The following is a 20,607-nucleotide window of genomic DNA, read 5'->3' as shown; positions in this document are numbered from 1 at the left end:
TTTTGTTTCATGGATCTCTTAGGCATAGCAATTAAGACTTAAAACATATCTTTGGTTCTCACAACACTTCCACCAAAAAGGCCACTCCTAGTCCAACGAGGCCATACCTCCTAATCCTTCTCAAACAGTGTCATTCCCAGATGGCTAAGCATTCAAGTGTTTAAGTCTATGGGTGTCATTAATATTCAAATCTCCACATGCCACTCTCTGGCCCCCATAGGCTTGAAGCTATTTCATAAAACAAAATGCATACAGTATAACTTCGAAATTCTCCATAGTCTTTCAAAGTCTCAACACTGTTAAAGTCCAATGTCCACGTGTCTTCTGAGACTAAGGCAATCTCTTAACTGTAGCTCCCTGGAAAATCATAAAAAAAAAACATATCACGTAGTTCCTGTAACACAAATTGCTAAGCGGTCTTTTAATAAAAAATCCCAAGTCAGATATTGGGGTAAATGCTGGAAAATCAGAGAGACAAAGCAGCAAGCTGCTGCCACATCTTATCTCTAGGACTTCTCAGCCTGAAAAGCCTCGGCTGATAGGCCTCTAGTTGAATGAGCTTCCTCAGCCAAAAAGGCTTTTGGCTGAAAGAGAACCCAATATCTGGCTCAGGATTTTTTATTAAAAGACCTTTTAGCAATTCTTGTTACATCTGGCTCCCAACATGAAATATACATTACCATTCCAAAAGGGAGGAAAATAACCATAGTGAGGAAATACTGGGCCAACACAAGACTGAAACTGTTTGGCCAGACTAAAAACTATCAGGATAAACTCCACATTCTGTATCTCCGTGTTTGATGTGGAAGACTCCAGATCTCCAACCGCTTTCAGTTTTGTTGACCAAAATATACTTCTCCTTCTTGGGTTGGTTTGACACCCTGTTAATAGCTCTCCTTGACAGGCATCCTTCATCTCTAGAATCTCCAACATTTTAGGATCTCCAATGTAATCTAAGCTTCACCTTCACACAATGGCACCTCCAGGCCTGCATACAGGGACTGCCCTGCCAAGTGGCCTCAGCAGTTTTCCTTAACTATGGAGGAAGGTTCCATCTCCCCTTTGCTGTATATTCTTTGATAAATCAAGAGCTAAATGGCCAAAGTTGCCAGGTTCTTGTGCTTCCTGATGTTGGAAACTGGCCCCCTCCTTAAATTACATTTATATAAACTTTCCATCTGCTGATTGTTTCCTTTGTTGCTTAAACTTTTCTTCAGTTCCTTTTCAGAAGTTGGAAGCTTAGCTGGGCAGGGTCTTGCCCTGAGGTCACCACTCCCTTTATTCCATTTAGCATCAGGCTTTCTTTAAATTTTTTGACCTCCTTGATTGTAGGAACTGACTCCAAAATTACATTTCCTTCTCAAAACTGCGTTTTATATTTTTCCTTGTTCCTCTTGCTTCTTTTCATTGTAGACCTGCACAAGAGTAGTTACTATTTAGCACACCACACAGTCAATATTAGGTTCTCTTGAAAGCTCCTCCATCAATTCCATTAATCCCAAACTCTTTGATTTACCTCTGGAAGATTTTCTGGAGAAGGGCAAAAAATAGCCACATTCTTTGCCAAAATATCATAAGAATTGTCTCTAGACCAACCTACTATATCCTTCCCCTCTAAAATATCTTAACCTGGGCTCCACAGTCTACATCATCAATACTCGTGTTGTTATGCCCAGATAACAGGGACCCCCAAAAGACCACCACAGAGACTGAATACCATATGTAAAAGTAAAGAGCCTTTATTCAAGCTCAAGCTTGGTCTCTCTGTCTGTCTGACACAACAGTGAGAATAGAGGCCAAGCCCTGATTGGTAGGGTTTTTACCATACCAGAGGTTGGAGTGAGGGGATTTTTAGGGTTCAGGACCCTGATTGGCTGTTATTTGTCTAGGGGTGTCTGTAAAATGGAAATAGGTATGTGCTAGGCTCAGGGACAACTGGCAATCTTATCTAATAGTTGGAATGTTTGGGATGTCAGATACTTCCCCTTAGATGCTGGCCCATCCCCTGGGTGGATCCCTGGATGGTGTTAGTTTATGGCCTTCCCTGGATCTGGGTGTTGCCTGTAAGTAAGCCCATCACAGCTGTTTCTGGGCCTCTAAGCCATGGCAGCTGTGTGGTCAAGCTGTTTTGGGGCCCCCACACTGTCATCCATGCTTCTATTAATATGGCCTGTTCAACCCCATATAAAGTGTTAAACTGCTTTTCTAGCAAAATCTCAAAGTCTTTCATATTCCTCCAACAAACATCATGGTCAGACCTATCACAGCAATATCCCAGTCCCTGGTACCAATTTCTGTCTCAATTACTGTTCTATTGCTATGAAAAGGCACCATGACCAAAGCAACTCTTATGAAAGGAAGTATTTCCTTGGGGGGGGGGGAGTTAGCTTACAGTTTTAGAGGGTTAGTCCATGATCATCATGGTAGAAAGCAGACAAATATGACACTGGAACAGTAGCTGAGAGCTTTATATCATTATCTGTAGACAGACAGAGAGAGAGAGAGAGAGAGAGAGAGAGAGAGAGAGAGAGAGAGAGAGAGAGAAAGGGAGGGGGAGGCATAGGGGAAGGGACTGGCCCTGGCATGAGCTTTTGAAGCCGCAGAGCCCAATCTTAGTGACATACTTCTTCCAACAAGGCCACACCTCCTAATCCTTCTAATTCTTTTCATACAGTGCCACTCCATGGTGACTAAGCATTCAAATATATGAGCCTATGGGGCCCATCTTTATAAAAACAACCACAGCTGTTGTTAACAACTGTGCAAAGACCACATGCTTACCCTGGCCTAGAATGAATGTTCCATTATAGGCTTTCTACTGGTCCTGAACATGATATCTACATTTCATTTTACTTTTTTTATCTTTCACAATATCATTTTATAACAACTAAAATACATAAGATTTAAAACACAAAAGGTGACCATATTTGCTAAATATCATGAGACTGTGTGGTCCAAGATTTAGAAAGCACACTATATCACATTGTCATAGTAACTATACCAGCAACAGGTCAGAATAAATTATTTTTCTCCTATAAATGTCTAGCACCTTCCTGGAATACATTACATCTGAAATATCTGAGTAATATTCTCAGGTTTCCACATTTCTAACCATAAGAGAAAGACCAGATAGCAATTTTTCAATGCAAATATTCAGAATAGTGCTAGTTTTTTCTGAGAACTTCAAACACAAGCAATGCATCTAAGTTACTCCTGCCCCACTCTTTCTTCCTCCAAGTCTTCTCAGATTTATGACCTCTTTTTCTTTATATATAAATCAATTATATATATATATATATATTATAAACTATTATATTCATTTATAATATATATATATAAATGTCCAGGGTTGACCACTTGGAATTGAACAGTTTATGTGTGGTACTGTAAACTTATCCAACTACCCATTGCTGGAGAAGTCATAGACCCTAGAGAATAAACTACTACTGCTATTTCCTTAAATTAATATGATTTCTAACTGTGTTCTAAATACTTATCCTTATACCCACATATAAGTCTAGCTATCACTCCTCATCAAAGAAGCTTCTCTTTGCAACAGATGTAGATTACTACTACCTCTGGTCAAATTTAGAGAATAAGTGTCAGCAACATTCCCAAAACTAACATATTTGTGATACAACTCTTACACATAAGGCTTGAGAAGCATCATGGAAGAGGGGCCAGAACGATTGTATGAACTAAAGAAAAAGGATGCATAGTGCTAGATAGACACAGCAAGAAAAATGTACCCATGGTCTCTCAACAATATATTCACCTGAACAAGACCAGCATAATGATATCCTTTGACTTCCTAGAGTGAACAGGCATACTCCACATTGCCTATATCTATAAGAACCAGAGGAAATTTGTTATTTGTAGTAATCATAAAAATTCTGTCATAGACTTTGAAGGGAACACAGGGAAGAACAATTAATATTAAGGGTCATTGAGGGGTCATATGGAAACCTACTACTATAGACAGTTATTAAAATATATACATATATGAAAGAAATAAAAATATAGTCATCAAATGACGGGAGAAACAATGCCCCAACTAGACATCTTTTACCACCATCTTAAACCTCCAGTACATGAATAGGTTACATCTGTTTGAATCATTGTACAGAGGGGCCCCATAGGATCCTCCAAACAATTCTGGCTATTGCCAAGGCTATAGTTGTTCTCCACAAACTGATGGCAAGGCCCTATTTCTGAAGACAATGCTTACATACCTCTTAGAACACAGAGAAATTGAACTTTGCCTGACTTGAGTCTTCACCCCTGATGATGAGTGTTCATGGTACTGGATGGTACTTTTTCATGCTCCCAGAGGAGAAAGGTAAGTACTAAACCAGTTACAAATCCATTGATCTGCAATGGTGACCTCCCTGCATGATACCCTGGTGCAATAGTAGCACAAACATCGTGCAGATGTGGGATGACTCATCCCTAACAGTCTTGAGGGCCAGCTGGCCCAAACAAGTAAAAAAGGTACTTTCTGAGAGCCAAACTGGGTCTGCCCAAGGGCCTTATCAACAGCAGCTGAAGCATGATCTGGAGATTATCTGGACCAATGAGAGGTAGCCATGTCACTCCAGCACATGCATACTCATCAGACTGTCCCCCCCAGGATGGGGTAGAGGGCATATAAACTGAGCATGTTGTTTCAACATTCTCCCAGAGTCTGTGTCGTTGACTCTGTGCCTACTTGGCCCCCTCTCCCAAAGGGAACAACAGCACAGGACCCTGCTACATGCAAATAGTGAACTATTATCTGATTGGATTTAAAGTCCAGTCCATGGGATGGAATCCATGCTTCACACAGCTCAGAAGGCTAAGAACTTGAGACTAGATAGGCCATGGACATAGGGGAAAACCAAACAAAACCTGTTGAAGGAACATAGGAATAAAATGACTCCTAACAACAGCTAAAATTCATAGACAAGTGTCTTGTTCAGCCATCACCCAAGAAGCTTCCTCCTGCAGTAGGTGGAAACTAGCACAGAAACCCACAAAGAGAATTGAGCAGAGAGTGAGAGACCATGGAACATGAAGTCCTAAATAGGATGTCTTCATGAAACCCCTCCCCTCAAGGCTCAAGAAGCTGTATCAAAGAGCAGAGAAAACATTTGTAAGAATCAGTGGGGAAGGATGACACCAAGGAAACAGTGCCTTCCAGATAGAAGGGCACTGATTCACATATGAACTCACAGAGGCCATGCACCATGCACAGGGTCTACACAGGCCCAAGACAGATGGGTACCCTGTGCTGAGAGGGGGAAGTGGAAACAAGCTCCCATCCCTATCCAAAAAATCATCTTCAGTTAATGTCTGCTTGGAAAGAAAAAAATTAGTTCCTTCAATGGAGAATGGTGTCTTATTGGGCTCTCCTCCCTCTCCCTCTCCCTCTCCCTCTCCCTCTCCTCTCCCTCTCCCTCTCCCTCTCCCTCTCCTTCCCTCTCCCTCTCTCTCTCTCTTAATGGTAAGCCCAATGTCCAGCAATAGATTGATAATGCAAAACAAACTCAATGGTATTTTTTGGAGAATTTTTTTCTCATATTGTTTGGTTGGGCATTTTTTTAATCTTAGTGATTACTTGCTTATATATTATGGTTTCCACTTTTGTGTTTTTATGAGTTTTGTTTGTGAGTGTGTGTGTGTGTGTGTGTGTTTCTTGTGCTTTTTCTTTGGTTTTATTTGTTTGTGTTTTTTGTTCTCATTTGTTTGCTGTTTTATTTGCTTGTTTGTTTTCTAGAGAGTGAAAAAAGATACGGAGTTGGAGGCGTAGGAGATGAGGAAGGTCTCACAGGAAATGAGGAAAGAGAAACTGTCATCAGAATATCAGAATATATTTGTATGAAAAACAATATTATTAATTAAATTCTTTTTAAAAATAAGCAAAATACTGCATTGACGAGAGAGAAATGGGAGAGAGGGAGTGAGTGGGGAGAGAGAGAGAGAGAGAGAGAGAGAGAGAGAGAGAGAGAGAGAGAGAAAGAAAGAGGAGAATATTCTATCATAGACTTGGCATCATAAATCACAAATATGCTGTCAGACATGGGACCATAAATCACATCCTTATTAGTAGTAAAATGAAAAATTGAAGAAACTGGACTCTTCCCCAGTGTGTAATGGAGAAACTGTCCTCTTTCTTTATTTCTTTAACAAAATGTGAATCATAATGGTCACGTTCATGAACTTTGAGAAACTTGGCAACTCAAATTTCTTCTCATCTCTGAACCTTTGTCTTCTTACGTATAAACCAGAAATAATAAAATCCATAATAATGTAGATTCTAATGAGAAACTAGTTAAGAAATTCATGCAAAATACTCATTTCAGTGCCAGGCACACAGTGAGCACGTGTTCAACAGAGGTTAACTATCTCATCATTTCCTACACAGAAGAGCAAAGCTAAAGGTTAGAACCCATATGTTATGTGATCCCTATAAGCCCTATATGTAGATCAGACCAGCTACCCATGTTCCACCCTCACTGTCAATCACCTTTTTTCCTTTTGCCAACTGCACTCAGAAAGCTTTGAGATATGAATCCCACCTCAGCGTCAGCTCATGAACTCCCCAAATCCCCATAGAAACAGCAGTGCTGGTAAGCTCTGCCATTAGATTCCATTTCTCTGGGGTCAGAGCTGGAAACCAGCAGAGATTACTTGGATAAGCTTCTCCATGGGATCTTATCTTAGTCTTGCTTATTAATGAGGGCTATGTAGCACTCTTTAGATATAAATAAGGATTTTTATCATAAATTTGATCTTTCTTGCTATCAGAGCCTTATATTTTTCTTCTGTTAAGCCACACAAAAACATGGCATAATACTCTATTAATCAGAAAGGATCAAAAGAAAATGTATCAGTTAGGCTTCCTTATAACTGTTGGCTCTAGGAAAAGATCCTTTCTACAACCATCAAATTTAAGGATATCTACAGCTCCTATGGAGCTGTATCCTGCACACTGAAATTCTTTAAGTTTAAAGCTCTACATGTCAGAATTTAATATGCACCAATCACATCACTGTTTGTTTAAATATCTCAATATACCCTACTATGTGTGAGGTCCAGAGCATGTTTAATTGATGACTACTTCCTATCTGATTGACCTGTGTTACCACTGTCACAGTCAGGTATATGTTTATGTTCATCCTTTGCTCTGCAAGATGATGGTAAATGCTTTAAGAAATGTAGGAATTAACTCCCAAGCAAACCTACATTTATGTCTCAGCTCAGTCACTGTGTTATTGTGATTTTCTTATTGGTACCTGTTACAGAGGTCATTTAATGTCTTTCTATCTAAAGAACTCTCCAGTGCATCCAACGGTACTTACTTTTTGGTGGGAACTTCCTATGAGCTTTATATTGCTCTGGCAACCTTCCTCACACGAGAAGCAAAAGCCAGAACACAATTTCCAAGTGTGGAATGTGTTATTCCCAGAAGCCAGAAAGGTTTATAAAAGACTGCTACTTTCTTCCTGGTAAAAGTTGCAAGATATATTAATCTATCCTTTACCTCTGGAGAGGGAATAAGTAACCTCTTGTTCCCTTAACACCTGGTGTTGATGGGTGTTGATGAATCCAGTTTGCTGCCTGGATTGTAATGGAGTTTTGCTTTGAAACATTTCACGTTTATATATAGATAATATACAACTATATTTTTGCCACAGTGGTGAAATTGATAGAGTTGTGAGAGAGACTGTTTAGTCTGCAAAAAAGAAAATTTTTAGAATTTGGCTCTGCAGAAGCAGTCTGCCAACTGCCACCCTTAATCTCAAAACATTTGATTACTTCTCCAATGTGTCAGAAATTTGACTCTTGGTGGCATTAGTGCCTCACCATTTGTATGCCATATATTTGACTACATTTCCAAAATACTGATAAAGCCAGCTTGTCTATTTTACTGAAACAAGTTTACAAGCTAGTCAGGACATCCACAGACTTTTAATTTCACATTCATCAACAGTACATCATACCTAGCCTCCCGCTGTCTTTTCCCACTGTGTTGGTAATAGTCAACAATAGCCACGTGACTCATGGTCATTTTCTTCACCCCCCTCTACACCTTAGTTACCCCGTGGGTAAACTCTAGGGGAGCAGTTTCATTCACAGACAGAGCTCCACTAATGAAACTGCTGTATTCCATTGCTATGGTGAGACCAAGGCTTAGTCATAACATAGCAACAAATGTATTGTCTACTCTGAAGGCCAACTGTCTTGAGTTCATCCTCATTGATTTTTATCTACCTGCTCACCAAGAAAGATAGATTTAAATAATTAGTTTCTTTTGAAAGAAAAAAAAAAGGAAACAGTATGACTTGTATGGATTCCACAGTAGTGTCCTCTAAAAATCAGCTCCTAGAGTGAAGAAGTCAAGACTGGGCAGAGAAAGAAGCAAGTTTGTGATGCAATCACAAGAGAGGACTAAGCCAACACCTGGGGAGGGCCTTAGTTGAGCATGTTGAGGTTTCAGAGACACCCCAGATTGGGCTTTCCATCATACTCTCTTTACTCTATCAACCAATTTGGAACATAGGTGCAATTTAGTCCTCTGTAGTCCATGACAAGTACTGAAGGATGTTACAAGGATGAGCTGATAGCATGCAGTGAGTGCCTTCAACAACTGCTGAAAGGAAGTATGGACTCCGATGTTCAGGAAATAGGGTGTTCAGAGCAACAGAGCACATTGTCTCTTGCAGGGGCTGATGGCAAACATACAGAGTGTGGTAGTGTCACCGTGAGATGGTTAAATAGCGGGAGAACAATGACAAAGGCTGGACTTTAACATTCTTGGAATTGGTCCCTGGAAGTAGAGACAGCGCTGCCTGCAGCACCCATGTCTGTCACCAACAGAAAAGCAAAATGGTGACCACTCAGAAAGTAACGTCTCAATTTCTAAAATCAACATTTGGTGTCTTCCTTTTTTAGTTCAAGTTTGGGCTGTCATGTTGGTAAGACTTTATGGGGAAAGCTTCTGATGTTACTAGAAGACATAGTAGAGCAGACAGGGTATCTGGGAGGGTTTAAAGGAAGGAATGGAAAGGGAGGAATGTTGTAGTTAAATTATAATCTCACAAAAGAGCCATATTTGTACTTATTGTATTAGCCACTCAACCCTAGGCCATATATTTCAAACAGATGAAATTATATGTCTATTTAAAACTGTATATGAAATATATATGACTTTATTCATAAAAGGTATAAACCAGGCCAACCTCCAATGGATGAATGATTAAATAAACCAGAGCACATTCATACTATGAAATACTACTTAGCAATTAAAATGAAATAAAATACTGAGCACAAATAAGCTAGATGAATCATCAGTATCAATGGAAAGTGCCAATCCAAAAGATTTCTCACAGCTTGCTGTGTGGTTTCCCTCATATTTCATCCTTCAAATGGCAAAACTAAAGAAATGAAAAACTGATTAATCATTTCCAGAAATTAGTAGTTGCCAGAAATTAGGGAAGAAGGGAGAGGAGAGTTAGCTAGCTGTAAAATGGCTGGGCTTTGGTGGCACACGCCTTTAATCCCAGTACTCAGGAGGCAGAGGCAGATAGATCTCTGTGAGTTCAAGGCCAGCCTGGTCTACAAAGCGAGTTCCAGGAAAGGCACAAAGCTACACAGAGAAACCCTGTCTCGAAAAACCATAAAAAAAATAAAAATTTAAATTTAAAAAAATGGCAGCAAAGTAAGCCCATAGAGGGACTGCTCTGTGTTTTCACTATTATGAGACTCATACATAGAAATGTGATCGTAGAAAGCAGGTATTGTCTGAGAAGGTGACAAGGCTGTATCAGTGTGGCTGTTCTGGTTGTATTACCGTACTACAATAAAACAACCACTACTGTTGGGAGAAACAGGTTAATGCTCATGTTAGAATTGCCTCTACTACTGCTTAGGATAAATGTATATGAATTGACAATTATCTCAAAATAGAAAACTTAAAACCCCCTTTATGGAAATTTTGTACCACCAAAAATACTAAAGAGAAAATTTTTCAAAATCATAGTTTGTAGGGAGCTTGCATCTGTGCTATAGGTGACAGTATTTGTGTGTACAAACAGTGACATCTGGTTGGAGGAAGAAGATTGGAAAAGTTCTCTATATGGAAATCAGAGGAATGGAGCAGAACGGAGCATTAAAGTCTTATACCTGTGGTTTCTTTACTTTTAATTGTTTGTTTCAAAGTGATGCCAAGCACTTTTAAAATACATAGATTCAATTCTCAAGTTAGAAATATTATTTTAGAAACATAGATACCATCTTCCAGAGCAGCACAGAACATTTCACCTAAAATTGTTTGAGTCTGACTATTGGGGTGAGCTAATGATTTGTGTTTATCTCACAAAAAGAAATTCTTTAAGGCACGAAGATTGTATTTACTGTTACCTTTGCTTTTCAATACTCACAGATTCAAAATTGCACCTCCACTAGAAAAGTACAAGAAGAATCTTTCAGATCAACACAGAAAGAATATATAAATTATTTCAGGTACTGTCCAATCATAGAATTAGCTGCCTGAGAGCATTGCGGGTTTTCCCATTTTCAGATAGATCCAAGCGGGGCAGGGTGACCGTCAGGAAAGCAGATTCAGGCTTTTACTTAATAACCTAAGTTTTCCTTAAGACTTGAGTTTCTATGAAAAGCATTTTTACATGATTCCTATTAATAAACAATTTTTAGTGAAAAAATCTTTGCTTTGATTAGCCAAAATTAAATTTTGGCAAAAAAATCCAATAAATACCATTAAAACTAATGTAATGCCTGAGTCTGGGGAGGCAGTTCAGCAGTTAACAGAATGTTTTGTTTTTTGAAAAGTCTGGGGTTCCATTCTCGACACCTACATTAGATGACTCACAACTGACTATAACTGTATACTCACACGCGCTCTCTCTCTCTCTCTCTCTCTCTCTCTCTCTCTCTCTCTCTCTCTCTCACACACACACACACACACACACACACACACACACACACACACACATACACAAATTTTAAAAATAAAAAAATTCTTCAACCTAATGCCCAAGAAGATAGACAAACTCCTTTGTTGTTTAATATTTTTCCACTAAATAAAGAAAATCAAGCGGGAACCACAGCATTTCTCTGTATTGAATAAGACTTTTTCTTAGAGAATGGAAAGAATGTTTTCATCATTTCTAATTTGTATTTAGAGTGACGATGTCACTCCGTTTCCTTCTTCTCACTCCTCACAGAGCTATAGTGCCAACCTTCACCAGATACATCAGTATGTGACTTTGCAAATCTGCTTTAGGTTGACCTTTTCCCCAGATATCTTCAGAAAGACTATTTACTTTCTTATGTTTCAAGGTAAGTGATTCAGGAAAAACAAATTCATACATTGTTGGTGAAAATTATTTTTCCAAAAATGATAATTTGGCAAAGAAAATATGACATGTGGGAAACCATGACAGAGAAATGTTTTTCAGTGTTACTGTAAGTACTGAAAATTGTTTTTATATAATACATAATTGTCTTTAATATTTGTGCATAACTGAGGATCAGGGAAGGAGAGAGAGCAAACATGGCTGAGAGTATGGCAGATCCTTGACTGATGAACTATACAGATTGAAATCCATGTTTAGACTTACATAACTCCATGTCTTAAGTACCCACTTAGTAATTATTTTCAATGCATAGAAATTCCACAATCCAATCTAAGAAACAAATTGCTATTAACCTAAGTGAAGGCTGTGCATGACCTTGTAACTCTTCGATGTCAAAGTCACTGTCATGGATTTGGTGTTTATGGTAGTCCTCCAACCCCCATTTCATTCCAAGAGTTTTAGGAACTTCTATGCATTTGAACTAAATAGGTTACGATGGAGTGTTTACTACTCAACAGGAGACACCAGCTGTGCTCTGCAACAGAAAATGTCGACTTAAGTGTGAGATGCTTTAGTCCTGTTCTGTCTTCACCTACAAAGTCACCAGGAGCCTTTGTTTCCTTAGAGGCTAGGATGGAATTGTGCTAGATGATTAAGTCCCAGCCTTTCATAAAAGCAAGATGTTCTTTTTAGAGTTTATTTTTCAATTTGAGTTCTAGGGTTTGTCATATTATGGAAGTACTTGGTTCTAGCCTCCCAGCTCATAATGCTTCATGACATCATCAACAAATTTCCTGATATGCATACGGCACTCAGTGTTATCCTACTAAGTAAACAATTCCAACCAGAGTGAAAAAAAAGTCACTTTAATACTCCTGTAAAATTTTGTGTACATACTCTCTCATCAGGTGTATGTTTGTGTATGCATTTTTAGATAATATTTGATACACAATTTTTAAGTATGTAAAGGAAATTGGATCAAAAACCTATTTTTGATTCGTGTTAGGTGCTTGAAAAGAAAAGCTCTCTTTATAAGTTCTCCCATCCTTTGCCATCAATCATACTATGCCAGTTCACAATGAAGGTCTCAGTCTCAGTCTCAGAGAATGATAGATAAGTGTCTGGTTATAACCAAAAGGCAGACTGGTATTAAATTGATCTACATTTAAAGTTTGACTCTAAAGAGCAGTTGCCTGCATAATAAAGAGTCCTTGTGCAGACACATTTTGAAATGTTGACCTTTCTATTTAAATGGCTCAAGTGTTCAAGTAGTTCAGATTAATGGATGGATACCAAAGTGTAGTGTGTGCATACCTGCCAGAAAATCACTAGAATCACATAAGGTATTTGTTGAAATTCAAATTTTGGAGAAATTATTTGACATAATAGAACAGGATACTCTTGGCAAGAGAAAAACAACACTAAAGACTGCATTTCTGAAAAGCTCCCTCGATGATTCTTTTGTTTTACAAGCTTATTTAGCACAAGAACCCAGTTTTGCTAGTCAGTCAGTCCACTGGGATCTGTTCCACTGTCAGAAAAATAACAGCAATGATAAAATAATTTTATAATTTGAATCAGTGTAAACCCATGGTTCTTCATCAGAATGGGTCTAACCTATGCACTCAAGGACCCCCATGTTTGCTAAGAGCCACATCCTTACTGACAAGAGGAATCCTTGTTAGTCTCAACAATGTAATCACAGTAAAGATTTGATGCTAATTCTTAGTTGCAGACACGATTTTTATTTCTGAGAACAGAATATTATTACCAAACTAAAAGCCTCAAGCCTCCTCCCAGAAGCAAAGCATCAATTATCTTGCTCTCAACAATATACTGCCTTTGCATTTTTTACTTATTTCTGAGAGAAGTTGCTATGTAGAGTTGGGGCAAGGACTTAAACACAACTTCCAGCTCAGATTTTGGGGCAGAGACCAGCTGTCCTAATTAATAGGCAAGTCATAGGTTTAGTACCTGACACAAATTAGACAGAGTAAGGAGAAATGTTAATGGAAATTGAAAGGAATTCCCACAGCATCTGCACGGGGCTTCCCCTTACAGTACGGCTTCAAGCTGCACCATTGTGATGTCTGTCAAAAGCATGAGCATGATATCTAGAATACTTTTGTGGGAAGAGGGAAGAGATAAATTGAGGCCATGTGTCAGATTTTCACTCCATTTGCAGGAGACCAAAGGGGTTAATCAGTTTTTATTTAAAGTATTGAATTACATAGAAAATAATAAAATGAAATATATTGAAATATGAATGCAGAAAAACAATCTTGAGGAGCTGGAGTAAAGTCATTCTGAGTGTTTACTTTGATTTTATCATGATTAAAAACATATGAATGCAATCCTTTGGATAAAATATAAATCCATTCACCATAATAGTGTCTGTGTGCTTTGAGAACAGCTAGGTACATGTGACCTTCTCGGGTAGTGGAATCCCATAGGCATCAGGTCCCCGGATGGTCACTGTGGTGCTTGCTCCTGCAGCACCATCCTGTTGTGGAATGTCATTCTGTATGCTGTGAGTATATGTTGCTCTGATTGATGGGCAAGTAAAATGCTGATTGGTCAGTAACCAGGTAGGAAGTATAGGTGGGGTAAGTGGATGAGGAGAATTCTGGGAAGAGGAAGGCAGAGTCAGGAGACACCAGCCCACCATCCAGGGAGCAGCATGAAATGGCACACAGGTAAAGCCCCAGAGCCCATGGTGACATATAGATTAACAGAAATGGGCTGAATGTAAATGTAAGAGTCAGTCAGTAATAAGCCTGAGCTAATGGTTGAGCAGTTACAATTAATACAAGCCTCTGTGTGTTTAGTTGGGGGACATGAGTGGGAAAGATTTGTCTTGACTGCAGGCCAGGTGGGACATAGGAAAACCTCTGACTACAAATGGATCCAAAATGTGGGGTAAGAGTTTCCACCTAAAACCTGAAAAAGCTTTTTTTTTTTTTTTTTTTTTAAAAAAAAAAAGGATTCTAAAACGTAGCTAAAAGTAGCTTCCTAGTTGTGTCTCTCTGGAAAGCCATGAACTACAGTATGGTGGATTCACAACAGCCAGTGGGCTTGAGTGCAGCATGGCAGATTTCTGCCATGGTACACAGTGGTGTCTCCAAGCCACACCGTGCACTGTGTGGCAGATTTAGCTTTTGCTAATACAAAAACAATCAAACAAAGAAAAAAAAAAAACAAAAAGGTTTTTGGCCACACACTGTTGGATGGAGGTATAGACTTCCAGAGTCAGGTGGTGAGTATGTGGTGAGCATATTTCCCCCAAAGCTGGTGGTAAACATAGTTCTGCCATATTGGAAGGCTGAGGTGGGTGGAGCCAGCAGCCAAGGCTGCTATTTTAGTCCTAGTAACACTGCACTTTAAAGCAATAGATTCACAATAAAACAGATTCAGATAAAATAAATCTCTAAACAGTTTACAATGTGTGTAAAAATATTCGTAGGCTTGGCAGAGAGAGGAAAAAATAGAAAGTTTTAAAAAATGAAGTCTTTAAAGTGACAGTAAATGTTATATAAAAAATAAGCCACATAAAGATGGATATTACACAGAGAACCTGGATTGTGTTGTCTTTGGGATTTTTAACTGCAGAGAGACATTTGATTGTAAAAGCTGCTGAGTTAATGCATATAATGCACAATTTATATATATATATATATATATATATATATATATATATATATAATATCTTGACTTCAAAATTTGGATCTATGGATATGTTGCTTTGGAAAGGAGGCTCTGCTTTTGTTTCCACAGGAAGCAAGAGACTATGGATTTGTTCCAGATTAAGATACATCAAGTTTGACCAGCCAAGACCCCTGAAAGGTCTCCAATGACAAAAATGGCCCAGATCATCTAAAATCAATTTCAAGGCAATTGGCTCAGAGAATACAGCCTCACAGACTACTCCAGTCAGGACTTGACCATAATCCAACAATTTTCTCTCTTTTTTTTTTTTATTGAGAATTTTTTTTCTCATTTTAGACCCCAATCAGAGATCCCCCTCTTCCCTCCTCCTGCCCCGCAGCCTTCCCCTCAATAGACCCCATCACCCTCTTTTTGTCCCCATAAGATTACCAGTGCCCTCTATCAGCAAGAAGTAACCTAGAAAACTATGCCCACGTTACCACAACATGGATTATGGATATTTGTCTTTGTTTAGGTTATTGGTTACAAATTGTTATTGGTCATAGTCACTCTCTTTCTAAAAGAAGAAAGGGAGATATGATATAGAAATATAAGATAAATATTTTTACATTGCTATAGATTTTAGTTTATTGATAAAAATTTAAAGTTAATTTTGGGGCTGGAGAGATAGCTTAGAGGTTAAGAGTACTGACTACTCTTCCAGAGTTCCTGAATTCAATTCCCACCACCCACATGGTGGCTCACAACCATCTATAATGAGATCTGGCACCCTCTTCTGTATATGTAACCAAGAAATAAATCTTTAAAAAAATAAAGTTAATTTTGTTATACTATAATGTATATTTCTACTCTTGTTTAAAGTATTTTGTTTGTGCAACACATTTGAAATTGGAGCGTATAGTTGAGAAATACAGATTAATATTTAATCATCTATGATAATCAAAGTTGTAGTCATGTTAAGTTTTCTAGGTATACATAGATATAATTCAATTAGGTAGGTAATTTTTAAACACTTCAAAGACCTACAGAATATGACATTTAAAATGTTTTAAAAACTTAGACTTTTCTGGACAGTGAGACATGTCTGCTACTGGCAGCATTGCTTTACTTCAAAGAGGATGATGGGTGTTGAAGACACTCCATATGGAGTTTATCTTATTCTTGGCAAAAATAGCCATTTGGACAAGAAAATGTTCTTGCCTGGACTTCTTGACAAAATGTATTGACTGGATATGCAGGACCCATAGAAAGGTGACCACTGAACTTTACAAGGAAAGATAGTCCTTCAGGTTCCTGTTTCACAGAAGAAACTGCCAGATAGTCTACAGGACACCAAGAGAAGCAACAGAGAGACTTTAGGCCTGTTGGCTGAAGATGGATGCCCCAATGTTGCAAAGGAAATTTGTAGCTAGAGTTTTCCTGCCTTGCCCACAGTCAGGACAAATCTCTATCACCCGCCAGTCCCACAGCCGCTCAGACCCAACCAAGTAAGCACAGAGACTTATATTGCTTACAAACTGTATGGCCGTGGCAGGCTTTTTGCTAACTGTTCTTTTTATCTTAAATTAACCCATTTTTATAAATCTATACCTTGCCACGTGGCTGGTGGCTTACCAGAGTCTTTACATGATGCTTGTCCTGGTGATGGCTGCAGTGTCTCCCTGCCTCAGCCTTCTGCTTCCCAGAATTCTCCTCTCTCCTTGTCCCACCTACTTCCTGCCTGGCCACTGGCCAATCAGTGTTTTATTTATTGACCAATCAGAGCAATTTGACATACAGACCATCCCATAGCAGAAATTTGGATGACTGTCTAGGCAAACAGCTGTCTCTGTCACTCTAGATTTTTGGAAGTTGCTTACAATGCTCTTCCTGTTTACTTAGGTAATACTATATCCTTCTGGGACCTTTGATGTAGTTGAAAACTAGATAGTTCTAATTTTGCTTAGTTATGATAAAAGATAAATTAGATAAGAAACTTTAGACTCACAAATATAGGATAAATAGAATATTTTCTTTAATTTTGCCAACTACAAATAGACTAGATGTTGTAACTATAATTCTTGCTTGATAACTGTTCTATTATATGTAATTTTACTATGTTAAAGTTAAAACCTCCTTTTTGATTAGACAGAAAAGGGGGAGTGCTATAGAATGTCATTCTGTATGCTGTGAATATATGTTCCTGATTGATTGACAGATAAAACACTGATTGGCCAATAGCCAGGCAGGAACAATAGGTGGGGTAAGTGGATGAAGAGAATTCTGGGAAGAGGAAGGCAGAGTCGGAAGACACCAGCCCACCATCCAGGGAGCAGCATGTAATGGCACACAGGTAAAGCCACAGAGCCCATGGTGACATATAGATTAACAGAAATGGGCTGAATGTAAATTAAGAGCCAGTCAGTAATAAGCCTGAGCTAATGGCCGAGCAGTTACAATTAACATAAGCCTCTGTGTGTTTACTTGGGGGATGCAAGTGGGAGAGATTTGTCTCGACCGCTGGCTGGGACACAGAAAAACTTCAGGTACATTATCCTCTCCTTGGAACTTGTTAGAAATGATAAATACCAGGTTCTACTTTATACTTGCTGAAGCCAATTCTGAACCCTAAGAATATAGCAGACAATTCCAATGGACTTTGCATTGTAGAAGCCTCAATTTAAGCCTTTAGCTAAGCTGATTCTTTTCTATTGGCTTGGAAATAATATTCTAAAGTTAAAATTGATATTTTGGTAAATCCCTAAATATGAAATTACTTCAGAATGGAAAGCATCTGTGAAATCGTGCTTTACAATTCCTTTTGATAGATGAGGAATGTAAAGTCCCAAAGATGGGAAGAACAAGCCCAAAGCCACACAGATGTTTCAGAACAGAGCCAAATTTGGATGTCTTCATCCCCAGTTCCAACATGGAAGAAAAACAAGATTCACCTGAATATAGGAAAAGTGATGTAACTTTAATGTTCTGTATCCCCCAAATCTACTATTATTTACTTGCTCCATTTATACAAATTCAGGAAAAGCTAACATTTGTGCCTAAGATTAAATTTTCTTATCTCTAAAATCGGTCATTCACTCCTTTGGATCAAATATGTTCTTCTCTGTCAGTCCTTTGATGCCAGTATATCCATCTCTAATGCCAGATAAGCTTACTAAATATGTATACCATTGTGACAAAAATGGGTGACCAGGAAGCCAAAGGAGGTCAATGACAAAATAGGTGGGCGCTAGAGGGCAAGTACTATTATTTTCTTTCTTTTTTTTTTTTTTTTTTTTTTTTTTTTTTTGCAACAATGAGAAATAAAACAATTAACCTTGCAGAGTCAGATACAAGTCAATAAGCCCTGAACCTCCACACAGTCAAAGCCGTGCTCTATGAAGAGAGGGTGACTACATCAACCCAGAGTCCCAGTGAGGGAGTGGTCCAGCCAGCTCCTGGCTAGACTATACAAACTGCGGCCACTGATGACCCTTGTAAAACATTGATCCAGCAATAGATGCAGTAGGACTTTCAAGATAAAGAAAAATTAGAGAGAAGCAGGCTGAGAATTTTAAGTGAAATACCATTTTAAAAGCATTTGAAGAAGGGTTGGGGATTTAGCTCAGTTGGTAGAGTTCTTGTCTGCCATATCCAAATGCTGCATGTGACACCCTAGCACTGAGTAAGCTTGGTATGGTGGCACACGTCTACAGTCTCTGCCTCAAAAAGACAAAACAATTTGAAGTGTTTGCCACCATTAAAAATAGATAAAACCTACAAAATTCTCAAAGTGTTTGTAGAACACAGTGATTCTGAACTCTCTACAACAGTTATTTGCAACCTTCCTAATGCTGTGACCCTTTAATACAGTTTCTCGTGTTCTGGTGATACCCAACCATAAAATTATTTCATTGCTAATTTATAACTGTAATTTTGCTATAGTTATGAATCGTAATGTAAATATCTGTTATGTAACCCCCAGATTGAAAACCACTGCTCAAAAAATGTAAATTACTGGTAGGAGTAAGTTAGGTACTTGGAGAGTGGTAGAAATGATAAAGCAGTACCCTGGTACTGCTGCACACAGCATCTCATCACCTACAATTTGACAGCAGTTGATTTAAGCACCTAACTCTTGGGAGGTTTTGGTATTGAGGGGTGCAGAGATGAAGAAAGCAGAAGGAGCGAATGAGCTTGGGGTGGTAGAATAAAATCCAGAGTATATAACCTGATAAACACATATGGAATAACATAAATACACAGTGAAAACACACATTTGATTTTTAAAGTCTTTCGAAAATTGAATTTGTTTGATGGATGCTCCATAAGTTGTACATTTTCAGAATGATTTCTGTGTATTCTATTTGGTTGAGACCACTCCAGTAATACCCAAAATTAAGATTTTATATAATTGCTGCAAATTAGGAAGGGACTCAATACTATAACATATATATTATATACTATTCATATAAGGAGGTACTTGTGTCTCCTACAAATAAAAAGTGAAACATTTTGAAATTCCTGTGTGAAGTATGCACATGCCATATTGTGGATTCCCATTGAGTTGGATCATTGAAGGGCCACATTAAACATTTTATGAATCTTTGGGTTCCTTTGTCTGTACTAGCACTCAGAAAGTGGCAGGAATCCCCTTTCTACTCTACCTAAGTTAAGTGACTCTTTTCTTCTCCTCACTTTCTATTAAGAAAAGCTACCAAGACAAACACGTAAATGTCTACTATTCGACTTTAAACTCTAGGTCATAGTGCTTGAATTAATACTGTACATAGTTCTTGGACAAGTGATAGCCTGGGATTAAATTTCTCTCCTAAATTTATCTGCTTCCTAATCCACCAATGGATTTATGTTTATTCATATGGTAAAAGGGACTCTCTAAAGTTAGTTAAACCAGAAATGTCAAGATGAGTAGGATACCCTGGATTCTCCAGGCATCTGGTTTTTTATAAGAGGGCATCATGAAGGACAGGCCAGAGAAAGACACAGGAAACTAGGAGCCAAGGTTTGAATGATTCTGCTCTAAAGTAAACAAGAATATCGCCTCTGGCAGCGCACTGTCCACACAGCCTTCAAAAGTATCATACCATAGATGACCATATTCAACTGCTGATCTCTAGGACTGCAAGATAGTAAATGAATTTCCGCTCAAAGACACTGAATTTGTGGTAATTTTTAGAATGGTCATTAAAAATGAACACAGGTACCTAGGAAAAGCTGAATGAAAGGAAAATACAAAGAAACTGAAAAAATTCAATTTATAATACTGATTAAAAAAGTATATCAAGTTCACAGTTTATACAATCCACAGCATAGAGGTGCGTGGTTTACTAGCAACAGTGTCACGTGGCTACTGAGCACTTGAAATATGACCACCCCTTATTGAAATAGTTACTGTTGATTTTAGAAAATTGACTAGGAAAAATTGTAAATATTCTAGTCATCATTTTATAGCAAGTTGTGGTGGTTTGGATGAGAATGGCCTCCATAGGCCCATCTACTTGAATGCTTGGTCACCAGTCAGTGGAACTGTTAGGGAAAGACTAGGAGGTGTGACCTTGTTGAAGGAGGTGGGTCAGCAGAAGTAGGC

This window comes from Peromyscus leucopus, chromosome 12 (genome assembly GCF_004664715.2).
Source record: "Peromyscus leucopus breed LL Stock chromosome 12, UCI_PerLeu_2.1, whole genome shotgun sequence".
NCBI classification, from domain to species: domain Eukaryota; kingdom Metazoa; phylum Chordata; class Mammalia; order Rodentia; family Cricetidae; genus Peromyscus; species Peromyscus leucopus.
The sequence above is the reverse complement of the archived record's forward strand: the minus strand, read 5'-3'. Positions refer to the sequence as shown.